The sequence below is a fragment of the Sparus aurata genome, chromosome 11 (assembly GCF_900880675.1).
Source record: "Sparus aurata chromosome 11, fSpaAur1.1, whole genome shotgun sequence".
NCBI classification, from domain to species: Eukaryota; Metazoa; Chordata; class Actinopteri; order Spariformes; family Sparidae; genus Sparus; species Sparus aurata.
In genome coordinates this window covers 8,939,606-8,953,366 of record NC_044197.1, presented here as the reverse complement: position 1 = coordinate 8,953,366, position 13,761 = coordinate 8,939,606, and the positions used below count along the sequence as shown (strand labels likewise).

General features: G+C 43.3%; 1 protein-coding gene across 2 annotated transcripts in view; it reads left to right on the top strand.

The window, feature by feature from the left end:
• The window catches only part of dab1a (DAB adaptor protein 1a), a 204,388-nt gene that overhangs the window by 66,864 nt on the left and 123,763 nt on the right, over positions 1-13,761 (top strand). Inside the window, exon 2 of one of the 2 annotated variants that reach the window (XM_030433467.1) lies at positions 6,243-6,251. The exons of the other annotated variant lie outside the window; for it this stretch is intronic. The gene's annotated coding sequence lies outside the window, so the exon portion shown is untranslated. The remainder of the gene's footprint in view (positions 1-6,242; positions 6,252-13,761) is intronic. 2 annotated transcript variants of the gene reach the window in all.

Below are 13,761 nucleotides of genomic sequence, written 5' to 3'. Positions count from 1 at the left end.
ATCTTACTATGCTAGACAACATGTATTAGTGACTTGAAGCAAAATTGTTTCAACTAAAAATGTTTCAATTTGCTGAATTAAAAGGAACCAAATTCAAATCTGTGTTTCCTGAAAGGTCCTTGTGGTCTGAGTCAAGTCAAGACTGAGGCCACGAACTCTGTAATTTATTTCCAGTAGTGATACAGATCTGTGTGAGAGAGAGCGAACATGCGGTCTATACTGAAGCCATTCTATTCCTTTGGGGGGAAGGGACTTTTTTTTTATGCCTGTAGGACACAGCCAATCAGATCTAGGCTTAAAGGGCAGGGGTCAGAGGTCAGGGCTGCAGTGACAGCAGCACACTCTGAGACCTCCTCTTGCCAGGTCTCATCTAAATGCTGCACTGGGGTCAGATTTGTGATTGTTGCACCGGTTTCAGGATTACTTGCTGGGGCTGGAGAGCTGATTTGTGATCAGACAGAGAATAGTGAATTATTGAGGTTGGCTGGGGGGTAAAAGGTGAGGTAATTGGTTGTAAACTGGAGATTTGAGGGTTTATGAGCAATGAATTGTGGTCTCAACTGTGTCCCATAGGTCTCAGGTAATGTTTCCATACCCCCTTGAGGCAGCAGAGTGCTACAGTCACGCAGTGTTTGAACCTTATAAGAGATAAATTATCATTTTAGAGAAGGACACTCCAACCTCTAAACATTGGCAGAGGCTATTTTTATTTTGCTTGCTTACTAACAGACCTTATTAAATAAATTAGGATAGAGGTTCTCAGTTTTGGTGCCAATATAACTTCAAGTCCAATTTGTTTTCGACCGTAGCACTAAATTGCCGGGATTGAAAAAGAAGTCCAAGCCCTGGCAAATTTGTCATAGACTTGGATCACTGCTTCATTATATATCTCATTTTCTTTCTCCAATATTGTGGTGTGTGTAATTTCCCTGCAAATAGCCAAAAAGGATATATTAGTGCTATCAGGCTGTGGGCTCTGATCTGCACGGATACATTTGAAGGTCAGACCTCATAGAGGAAATGGAAATAAAGAGCATAATTTAATCTCGAGTGTATTGTAATAAAACTAGACACACAAAACGACTAGCAGAGACAACGTACGGTCCATTGTTTTAAAAGCTGATAGACTAATTGTGTTTCAACAAGGACCACTTTGGAATCAGAGAATGCTTCCAGAGACACATAATGAAATAGAAAGTGAATGGACGGGGGGATATGAAAGTGCTTTTTGTGAGTGTGTGTGTGACAGAGAAACACACTCCCATGATGATATTGTTTGTCTGTTTGTTTTCCATCTGTTTATTCAGATTGAGCCTAAGAAGGACGTCTCAGGCGGACTGTGTTTTTTCTCCCATACAGGCTAAATAATTGCTAATGTGTTAGCTGTTTGCATTCACAGGACGTGCCAGACTATCCGAGGATAAGCAACCCCTCTTTAATTTGCACCTTGTCTTTATAAACGCGTGAACAACAGCGACAGAGTGCTCATGTGTTAACCAAACCCTGAGGGAACGATCTTTAAAAAATGACTTCCGTGATGGTGGTTTAAAAAAGAAAATAGGTGTTGGGAAAGGGAAGATGAGGGCACCATTAAGAGACAATATGGTGGATTGTTTGAGAAGTCAACAATAAATGTGTTGGTGTAGAAATTCTACTCTTACTTATAGTATTTTCACCCCGAAAGATGCGGCGCAGATTAAAAATGACAGTGATTCATCTGAGGTTGAGCTCCACCGATAGATATGTGAAACAAATCGCTGGCAATAAAAAAGACAATTTTGTTCCTAATGTGGGGGATTGGGCCTTTGTGACAGTCTCTATAAAGAGACTTAACGTCCCCCTCAGTAAGTCCCCTGTCCCAAAGCCTCACTGCCACCTCTTCATACATATACATGGCTGCTAAAGAGATGGTTCATGAATACTATCAGGGAGCAGCTCTCTGATCGTATTGTCTGTGTTCCTACGTGAGTGTGTTTGAGAATGTGTGCCGCGTCTCATCATAAATGCTATTACTGGCTGTATGTATTCAGCTGTTTTGCATGATCATCTTCAGTCGCCGTGTCATCCGTGCAGCGGACGTAGTAACCGGTGAGGCTTTGTGTTCATCAACCTGAACAGTTGTGTGCTTTTATAACCATCGCTGCCTGGACAGGTAGCTTCGCACCATGGTTTCATGCCAAGGTTATACCTCAGTATTTTGTGTTTGTGTGTGTGTGTGTGTGTGTGTGTGTGTGTGTGTTTGTGCATGTGTGTAGAGTTTTTAATCTTCGTGTGTGTGTCCGTGTGGGTGAAGTCTTTTAATGCAACTGTTTATCAGAGGAGAAGCCTGAGGGCAAAAATCTTTTCCTGTCACACACTCGCTCACAAACACACACACACACACACACACACACGCGCCCTTTAATGAAATGTTAGCTGCTATAGAGTTTTGTAGTCGGCCTGTGTTGTGATTCTTTATTAGTAGTGACTTAGTATTGTCTATGTTCAGGGGGAGTTTGCTGTGTTAGACTGCAGCTGCCAGCCTGTTCTTTATTACACTGTGCTGTAACTGAGCCGGAGCTCTAGTCCCTTGCCTGCTCTCTGTTTCTATGTGTGTGTATGCGTGTGCGTACCTGTGGCAGCTGTCATGAGCATGCTGTCTAATCATCTAATGTGTCACTCTTCACAGTGGAACAGATTCCATGCTCTGGTCGCTGTCACTCTACCGGGGAGCCATCACACCTCTCTGTTTAGTCAATCAGCCTTTTTAATTGCGCTGCAGTGGAAATATGAATTTGTGTGTCAAGGATACTCTGTATTACAGTCGTCTACACGTGTATATATTAACATGTTTTATATATTAGGTCACTTTAACCCAAGAGTACCTTTTTGTATGACTGATAACCCAGACAAACACAGGACAGACAGACCATGAACTTAACTTTCAACACATAAAGAAAACACAAACATGAATTCCTTAGATATAACTATGCAGTGTCCTAAGCAGACCGGATGGCATGCAGCAGATGTTAGAATGCTCATTACAACCATAAGAGACTTGAAACTTGACTTGGACTTGGCCCTTAAAGACTTGAAACTTAACTTAGACTTGTGAGCCTCTCTGTCCCTTTCACACAGAGCTGTGTGAAAAGCTGATTGCCAGCTTTCTGTGTCAAAGAGTCAACGCAGCATTTTTCACATGACAAGTAAGCTGCCTTTAGATCAACTTGTGAAGACAGCATTTCACACTGAGACTGTTTGTGTGGGGGGGATGTGACAAAAAACATCTTCCACATTTTGCTTCTGTATATACTGTAGGTAAAAGGAAGCATCCATAAAACATTGTGTATGTTTACTTTGATCCTCAAATCTGTTGAAGGTGCTGAGCCATTAAATCTTTTGATGTGGTGCCTCGTGAAATTCCCGTTTTTCACTTCTCCTGACAATTGACAAGATTTTTAGCAGACTGGATGGTATCTTTGCTGCTGTGACAGCATGTCTAGCTCGACATTCGTATTAATACATCTCTTATTATACACATACACTACCATAGTACGCTTATACTTTTTATTTCTCCACCTCTGTATGCGAAACCTCCGCGTTGAAACATCTACTGTTGCCACTATCGAGCATTTACTACATGGCTGTCTAGCAGGGAAGGATGGCCGGAGAGTTTAGATACGGCAATTGTTCTAAATAGGAACTTTATGTGACTACTGTCCAAACTGTCTTTATGACAAGACTAAACGTATATGATTTTTATGAATTAGACCTTCACTGGTAAAAGACTTGATGATGACAGTGACTGGAGTGCTACTGGCGCAGCGCTGTGACTGGAGCGTTGAGAAGGTTGGCAGTGTGTGACGAAAGAGGCCGTGCTCTCTGACAGACCTGGCTCCGACGCTGTCTGAAATATATGACTCCAGGTGATGCGCAGTGCTAATTAAAATTGATTACAGAGCCCTGCTGGTTTTGTGCCCTTCAGTAATAGTTCTCCTCTCTCTGTACGCTAGTTCATTCATTCTCTTCATTTTTATCATATTTTCGTGTACCCCGTTCTTTCACTCCTTTGTCATTTGGTGCTTTATTCCTGCTTTTGTAACGAGCAGGTTGTCGATGCATCTGACAGTGATAGTAGAAATATTGTCCTTTATTACAATGACACATCATCGCATGCACATCCACACACCATCTCAGGCACACAAGGATTTTCTCAGCATGACCTTATTAAAAGAAGTCATCATCATTGGGGGAAAGAAGCTAAGTGCTTCTGGAGAAAATGACACCGCTGCTAATGGAGACACTGCAATGACTTCCTCAATGAGCATTAGAGACCAAGACATTGGAAAGAAGATGTCAAATCAGCAGATATAAGAACGAAAGTGAAAAGGACCAAGGTAGGGAATGTCGCTTTCAGTTCCTTTTTGAGACAAACTGCAAAATGACGTAAAATACAAGAGGCATTTTCCTTTTAGAAAAACTACATTCTATATTGAGTCATCGAGCTGCTTGGTGAGGTTGTCTGACAAGTGTTGGATGGACTGCATCTCCCAGACCAAACTGATGAATTGACAGGTAATTGTGATGTAGCTTCCGTATGTGTCCAGCAGTCTGTGGTCAGGGCTAACTTGTCTGCCGTTTCTACCTTGACATTTAGCTCATCCGTCTTCACCTCAAAGTAGCTCTAAATGGCGTAATGTGCTCAGGGTTGAGGTACCGAACAAGCTATTTTTATCCAGGTTCTAGTTTTAAATGGGGTCTACATCTGTTGTTTTCTGGAGAAAATAGTCCCACACTGAGCCCTTTTTTTTTAACTGCAGACTGCATCCCTAAACCAAGGGGAGAACAGGTGGTCATGTGGTGAGGAGAGGCAGGTGTAGCTGCAGAGCCACAGAGATGCAGTCAAAGGGCTGCAGGCAGTGAGACACAGACCAGAGACGTATATCCATCAGCTCCTCGTTCTCCTTGACCACCTGTATCTCTGAGCCATTCTGTCAGCGTCTCAACCAAGAGATTGATTCGGGAAACATTTTTCCTCCAAGCCTCTCCCTCTGTCTTTTTCATAGCTTTATTTTTCACCTTCTCAGCCTGTTTTAATCTAGTAGCTCACATCCTGTCATCGCTCTGCAGGATCCACAGCGTTCACACAGAGTCCACAGGTTTTGATTTGTGTTTCTGTACTCAAGCAGCTGATAGTGTGTTTACGTGCGTTCTGTTTATTTTGTGTGTGTGTGTGTGTGTGCACTACGTGCATATATGTGTGTTTCACTACCTGCCCAGGCTTGGGATTAAATGTCAGTCTCTCAGATTGATGTTCTCGCTGATAGAACGCCACAGCAGGAATGAATCCATCGCAGCTTACAGATGGGAATAGAAAGACACACTTGAAAGAAACATGTCGAATATCAAGCCCAGAATGCACGTGAGTCTTCTCCACAAGCGAAGGGGTGTGTTGACTCCGGTTGGTCCTTATTCAGCATACGATGAGATTCTAGGAGAGCGCATCAGCAGAAAAGGGCAGAAGGTTAAATGCTTCCTTTTTCGGCACATGCAGGGGTCACACACTGGTAATGTGCTGTGAGTGGCTGGCAGCTCGCCACGCAGAAAGGGCACGCTTCTACAGTTTCAGCGAAGTGGAAGAGCAGCGGAGGGCTTGTGGGTGTGTGTGTTTGGGCGTTTTTGAGTATGCGAATGTATAGGTGTGTGTGTGTGTGTGTGTGTGTGTGTGTGTGTGTGTGTGTGTGTGTGTGTGTGTGTGTGTGAAAAAGAGAGTGTGTGAGTGTATAAAGAGTGAGTGATTCATGGCAGAGTCCAGGGGATGATGTACCTCTGCTGCAGTTTTGGCATTCATCCATTTTTTGAGAACAGTTTTATCAGACTCTCCTCTGTGGGTGACCTCACTATCGTGTGTGTGTGTATGTGTATGTGTGTGTGTGTGTGGGCATTTGTGTATGACTTAGCTAGTGTTAATGCAGTCATGCAGGATCTTATGTTATACGTGGGTGGAGGAAACTATTGATGAAACAATTAGACATAAAACCAAGCAATTTTGCTAAGCTAATAATCATTAAAGTCATATATCAGTAAATTATTGTACGTTATATAGAATATATAAATATGAATGTACATGTAATGTAGATTTGCTGCTTTTCTTTTATCACTTTATGATTTTGGGTCATCTGTCAAACAAAAGGAGCAGCTGACAAGTTGACTCACTCAATCCCTCTCTGTGTTTTTCTCATCCCTGCTCTCCTCTGGAACAGCTGTAAGAGGTTAGTACCATCTTATCTCTATTTCTATCACCACTCTTGCACACTGTGACAGATAGTGAACAAGCTCTCTTTATGTGGTAGTATGGGCGAATGACACGAAAAGGGCCCGGAGAACTATTATACGGTTTCTGTTGGCTCCTTTTCCCCCATAAATTATGGTTTAAGATCCTGAATGGCCCTCCGTCCTTCTTGTAGGATTTTATGGTCGCAGACAACAGTAACTGTATGTTTTCAAGTGCACCCACAAGAGCCCCACAGTAATACGAGATTTCTCATTTCTGGACTGAAAAAGACCTGCATGCTACATTTTCAGGCATTAAGGCGGAACTAGTCATGCTGGAAAATGTAATTCATTTCACAAAGTCCCATATTGTCCGGACTCTCAAGTTTATACATGAGCCTATCTGGCCTCTACAAATCCTCAAAAAGTGGAAATGTTCTTAGCGAGCAGCAGCTAAGGAGCTGTCCTTGGTACTGAACTCACAGGAGATTTCAGAGTGGGAATTTACTGTCTCTGCTAAGGTTTTCTGCTGCAACACTGGGTAATAAATGTGCTGTGTGGGACACATGATTGTATCTTAGACATTATGAGAAGCTTTTATGTGGAGTAGACAGTTTGTGGCAGAACTCAGGGGATGAAAATTTGTGTTTTCGCACTTTGTTTTTTTATGGCTTTGGCGACTGTTTGTCTAAGTTTTATTTTCCTCCTTGCCCGTGCGCTCATTCTCTCGCTGTGATGCATGCATGCATTTCTTCCTCCTTCCCTTCCTCCCTCTATCTGATGTTGTCAGTGTGCATTTGTGCCAGATCCAAATATTTCAAAAACAATCAATCATGGTTCGACATGATTTCGGTGTTTGATGACTGCCTTATGCACTTACGCTTGGGAAATGTCTATCAAACAGGCAGACGGCATGAAATAAATATTAGTGCACGTTTGGTCTTCTGCCTCTATGAATACTTTAAGGCAGAGCTACACATCCAAGCTGCTGTGTCTGTGAGGAATGAAGCATTAGTTGATCTGAAGCCGGCTGTGGATATGTGGAATTCAGATTGATTTGGCTCGGTCTACAGGACAACTGTGGATGTAGCTGCATTGCATCATGGTTCTGCTGTCAGACAGAAACCTCATACCTCCACTGTTGATGTTTTATTGTTTCTGACTGGAATTGAATCGTGCTTTTCTGAGTGCTGTCGTTTTTTTATGACCAAAGGGCCCACAGGGACCCATTACAAACCCGTAGTGTTGTTTCAAAATGCCCTGGCATCAACTGGAATATCTGACTGGATGTTACTCAGTTCCTCACAAAAAAAAACACACACTTCAGCAGCACAAGTCTAGAATCTGACAGCAGCAGTAGGTGTGTGTAAACAGATGGTGGAGAGCAGAGATGGCAGAAGGCTCAGAACTGTCTTCACTTCCAGCTCATCTCTCTCCATGTACGGGAATGTTAGCTCACATCACACTGAGAAGGGCCTTAAGCAACATCTTTCCTGCTGGTCCGCTTTCCTCAGCACAGCACAAATATACAGCGCACACACGCACACACACACACACACACACACACACACACGGACAAACACACACCATCTCTAACACTACACTCTCCTTTTCGAAGAGAAGAAATGTTTTCCAGATGTGTAGCACCATGTGTGTACCATATCTGTATACTGTTGTCCATCTGCCTATATTCTTGTTCATACGTGTATGTTAATGTGTGTGTGTGTGTGTGTGTGTGTGTGTGTGTGTGTGTGTGTGTGTGTGTGTGTCTCTGCTGTAAAAGACACACTCATTAGATGTACATTCTGAAGCACACTAATTAACAGCCTCGTTAAGACTCAAGCAGCTCTCCTGCTGAGGCTGAGGAAGCCAGGCCGTCAGACACACACACACACACACACACACACACACGCACGCACACACACACACACACACACACACACACACACACAGACACACACATTCACACATTGATTTGCACACATAGGTGTACAATATACTCATCAAAGTATGCACATACATAAGGAAACATATCTGAATGCACAGACATGTATAGACATACAGCCATACATACTGATGGGAAATACAGACACACACTAAATTAACACACACTTGCAAATAAGCTCTTTTTTTATCAAGACACCATCCATCACTGTGAGAAAGATCCATGTTCTGCTGTTTTGCATGAGCGTTAATAAAGGTCACGCTTTCTGTCTGGACAGATTGTGCCGTTAAGCTGTAACACTGTAAAAGGAGTCAGCTGTGACTTCTGTAAACTCACACTGGAGCAATATGTCTGATTTCCCACGGAGCATTTACACGTGAACCACAGCAGTATCACAACACTGTGTTTCACACACCCCCCCCCTCCCCTTTTTCACCACTTTTGTCACTCATATGCATATGCAAATTTGGTGTAATTATAGTTTATTCCATTAACAGCACTACAATTAGGAGAGGCAGTGGTCATGCAGAGGAGAAACTGAGGTCAAAACAATATTTAGACATGCATAAAGATTACAATAATCTCCTCTTTCATGACTGGAGCTGGGTATGGTTAAAAAATTTACTCAATACCACTTTATGAAATCTATATTCTATATGTAATAATGTATATTACAGATGGTGAGCCCCGTCAGTATTGTTCCTGCATTTATCAAGATAGCCAGCATCACCAGCACCATTACATCTTGGCACAACAAGTGAGCTGCATGCTTATTGGTTTACTGACATTGATGAGATTAACTTGTTAGCATTGAGGCAATTCAGTCAGTGCTATAAAAGTATTGTAGTTCGATACTGAGCCCCACCGTCCTCATGACCAGATTAAAGGTTTACGTTTGACTGATAATAGATTATTTTACTTTTAACTCACCAGATTAAGTTTGTGTTCTTATTTCTTCTGATCTTTCATTACATCTCGTGTTTGGTAACTGATATATATATATTAAAAAAAACGTTATTTGATTTGTGTGTTATAGCTGCTTCGTGTGACGGCACTGTACGCACTGTGAAGGCTTTGCTTCCAGGATTGTTCCTGTGTTGATGTATTTGCAATGCTAATGTGATTTTGAATGACATGTCCTGGTAAATAGGTGTGAATGCATAAACACTCTGAAGGACATGTTTGTTGTAGATGCCTCCTATTATGTCTAAATGTATATCTCTCATCTCTATCTGTATACATGATAGTAATGGGTATGGCAGTATAATGCATTTTAAATGCCTGACAGAGAGGTAGAACTATGGCTCTTTATTCTCTCTGTGCCTTTGGTTATGCATGAATGCCCATTTAAACGCACACACACACACACAGGAAGACACACACACAAACAGTGTAAAGGCCATTTGCTACTTGCTGCATTCTGTCTTCATGCCGCTGCTCTCACCAGGCGACTCACAGATCCCATAATTTAGCCCTTATCTCGCTGGCGGAGGTTGTTTGTAGGAGAATGTGTGTGCCTTTGTGTGTAGGTGTAAGTGTGTATGCATTCAAGCAGCCATTTTTTGTGCCTGTGGACCAGGCAGCAGTAACTCCGCACACTGTATTTACCACCACCTTGATTTGCTCCATTGTTTAAGTCTTGAAAACATTTGGCATTTGCAATCACTCTCCGCTACTTTGGCTAATTACTGCATTTCCTTGAGTAGGTGGTGCAGTGAAAAGGGAAATTGCAGGCAGTGTATTAAAAAAAATGTCGGATGCTCAGTCAATCATCAGCTCAGTCAAGTTAGTCAGTGTAGATGTGCGAGTTTAACTTGAGTAATTACTGATGCCAAAAGCTGTGTGCTGGAGGTGGAGGATTTAAAAGCGGTGGGCTGCCTGGCCTTCAGACAGCTTGCATATACAGAAGCCAGGAGTTGAGAAGTGAGATCGGATCAATGCTGCAGGTCTTATTTAGATTCCAATTACAGCCAATTCTGATCAACTGGCTCCTCTCCTCACCAGCAAAGTGGGGCTCTGCTTTGATCAATGGCCACACACACAGACAGGTTCACACAGTCAGAAACACACAAACACACTTTCACTCTTTCAGTTTTTGTGCGTTATAGCATGCAACACACACACACACACACACAAACGCACGCACGGATGCAAAACCATCCAAATGTGTTTGATCAATGCCCACTCGGCCTGAGAGCAGGATCTGCATTATTTCACGCTCTGTAGTTTTAATTGATCGCAGGATAAAATGATTAGTGAAGGAGTCTCTCATGTGGTTGTTATTTTCCCTTTTCTTCGCACAGAGCCAGATCTTGGAATTTCTTCGCAAGGAGAAGAGTTTGTCCTTGGATGTGTGTTCCTGTGATCTTGGTTTTGATCTTGAAACTTGTAACAGGTGCTTGTTCAAGGAGCCGGCAGATTCCAGTTGTATGTTATAATGTTGTCATGCTTTCTGAGTGAGAAACTGATTTATCTATACGTTTATCTCTCCGACACCCAGTTTCTCATTTGACCTGATTGATTTAACTCTTTTAGAAAATAATCCCAATGACAGAAAGGAAAAACTGCTAAATCTATTGATACAGACAGTATGTTACTAGAAGTCAACTGAAGTGCAACACAGTGCTTCCCTTCGACAGGACAGTGGAGGGTTAAAGGTTTAATCTACCTGCCACCATCACAGCGCTGTTCTCCCCCCCTTTCTTTGAACAAGATCTTGACTTGCAGCAGTGAAGAGAGTGGCCAACAGTACAACAACAGACTTGGCTGTGTCAGCGCTGGAGAAAGGTCTGGCTGCATCTATTACCATTCTCACTGTGGGGGAGAACACGCTGTGGCTTGTTTGCATTTCATTAAACCAATCACAATCGTCTTGGGTGGTGCTAAATCCAGGATGCAGCGAAGGAGCCCCAGCAAAATGCTATCTGGGGGAACTTGTTTTACACAGCTGTGCTATTAAAATGGCTAAATCCCTGTAAAAGAAAAGGTAACATCTGCTAGCTTTTTTATGTGCATACCTTTAGCAACCAGGTTGGTGTAAATGAGCATTTTCAGAGTGTTGTTTGCTAGCTCGCTGGTTGTTGTTGTTTACTGGAGCGACAGGGATTTTGAATATGGTAACATGCATGCAGAGGGGATTGCCGAATGAAATAGTCAGCAGTCTACATCTGGTGAGCCAGACTAGGCACTCGACAGACTTTGAGTAGTGTTTTAACAACTTTTTTTTTTTTTTAACTGTGTTGACAGTTAGTGCGTTTATAGAGAAGAAAAGATAAAGAACAAACAGAGGAAGTGTTTGTAGGAGGGCTGTAAGTGACCATAGCTGACCAAGAGGAAAACCGCCAGTCAGATGACCTCAAATGATTGCAGATGGCCTTATACACACGAACACAGATGCCCCGACACACACATTATTCCCACACACACGGTAGCCCGACTCATCCTGCGCTCTCTTCCAGTACGCATCTGTGTCAATATGTTTGCTTTGTTTGGATGCGTCAGTTCATTTTGTTGACTTATTTTCTGCATCAGAAACAATCGCTGCAGCAATTGGGAAAGGGATTAATTTTATGCAAATGTATGCAAATAACTGTGACACAGAACTCCATCCGCATCGGTTCTATGCAAATTGTGTTTGCTAAACAGGCGTATTGGAAGGGCCTGCATTTCCCAGCCCCCTCACATTCCACCCACTCCTCAGCCCTCCTTCCAATCCATCCTCCTCCCCCTCCCCTCCCCCCACTAGCATTGCCCTATGCCTCTCTTTTGATAATTTCCCCTTTTGCCCCCCCCCCACCCCAGTCTCCTTTAATCCCCTCTCCACTCTTTTTTCTCTCTTGGCCGGCCACTCTTGCCCAGGTCCGCTCTCACCAGTCTCACCCAGTCCCCCCAAAACGAACTCCCTCTCTCTCCCCTCTTCTCTGTAATCCTCCTCTTCATTCCTCCCCCTCTTTCATCCTTCTGTGTGCTGCATGGCTGTTAGCAGTGTGAGGAGGCACTAATGGAGCTTGAGGAAAACATTGTCATAGTGCCTGGAAAGCACAGAGCCGGGAGCCATGCAGGAGGCAGCCAGGAAGGCCTGACATTAGACTTGCTAATGGAAGGTTAACAGAACGCAGAGAAGACGGGATGGAGAGGGAAAACACAAGGACTAGGGAAGATAAAAAGGACGATGAGACTCCAGCAGCAGCTTGAAGGGTCGGCAGAGTGAAGGAGAGATGCAGGGAGAGAGAGTGTGACACAAACAAAGAGGGAGAGAGACAGAGAGAGAGAGAGAGATGCTTCCATGGGAGATGGTAAACAGTCTCATCCTCTGTCGGCCCGTCCTGCCAGGGAAGGAGGAAGAGAGAAGGGAGGGAGGGAGGGAGAAAAGGGTGTCTCTTTCCTCCCTCAATGCGCCAATCCTCTTTTCTGGTTTTCCGTTTCATGAGGAGATTGTGGCATCACGCGTGACGCTTCCCTTCAAAAGCGAGGGAAAGCGTGCATGTGTGTTTAAATATAAGGGAATTCATAAACCCCCATCCACCCACCACAGATTCCCCAGACAACCCCCATGACACACTCCACTGCCATCCCAGCAGGACAGAAATTCTTATAAAACTTGGCCAACCATGGCTTTTTGCTCATTTGTAAAAGCACCAAGGAAAGTACCATTGCTCAAAAATAGAAGCCTTATGGAATTAAAGCTTTAAGAGAGTTTGTGTGACTGTGTGAAGTGTCGAAACAGCACCGTGGTGGCTTGTGTGAGAGCCATGTGCTGCACTGAAGCAGTTGGTCACAGGACGGGAGCTGAGAGGGAAACTATTTCCGCACAGCTTGTGTGGAGCAGCCAACCACAGTCTCACACCTAAATGGAATCAGTGAGTAATATGCTTTTCTCTGCTGCAAGTGCAAGCAATGCAATACAGCTAAGTAATATCTCTTTGCAGAGCAATACCGGCTGTCAGCATTATATGGATGAGTTGATGTCTGTGACGTGTGTGTGCGCGCGTGTGCACGCTTGTGTGTACGTGTGTGCATGCTTGTCAGATCCATTTAGACTGCAGGTATAGCAGTTAGAATGAACTGTTCAGAGAAAGAGGGAGAGAGTCTTGCGTTAGCCATGCGTCATTAGCATTTGTGACCAGTCACATGGTTGACTGTGTCTCAGCCATTAGGAAAGAAGTCTGGAATGAAAGGGGGAGAAAAGTAAAAGACAGAATCACCGACTACAATGAATGCACATGAATTTGTCCTGGTGGCATTTCTGCACAAACAAAATGCCAACCTACCTTTCAAAGAAAAACTTCTTATTTTTGCAGTTTTGTCAGTTATGATGACCCTTAGGAGCACTGCAACATTGCTCTCAGGAGTCAGACAATCAGATTGAGTTTGAAACTGCCCATAATTTAACAAAAGCCACCTTATTTGAAGGTTAAACTGAAAGTAAATGTACCTGAAACATTTATAAATAATCCGTCCTATTCAAATGTTTGGTTAAGTCCAACTTGAGTTCAGATGTCACATGAACTGTGATTGATGGCTGAGTCCTGATATCACAATTTGCTCCTTTTTTTTTTACGTCC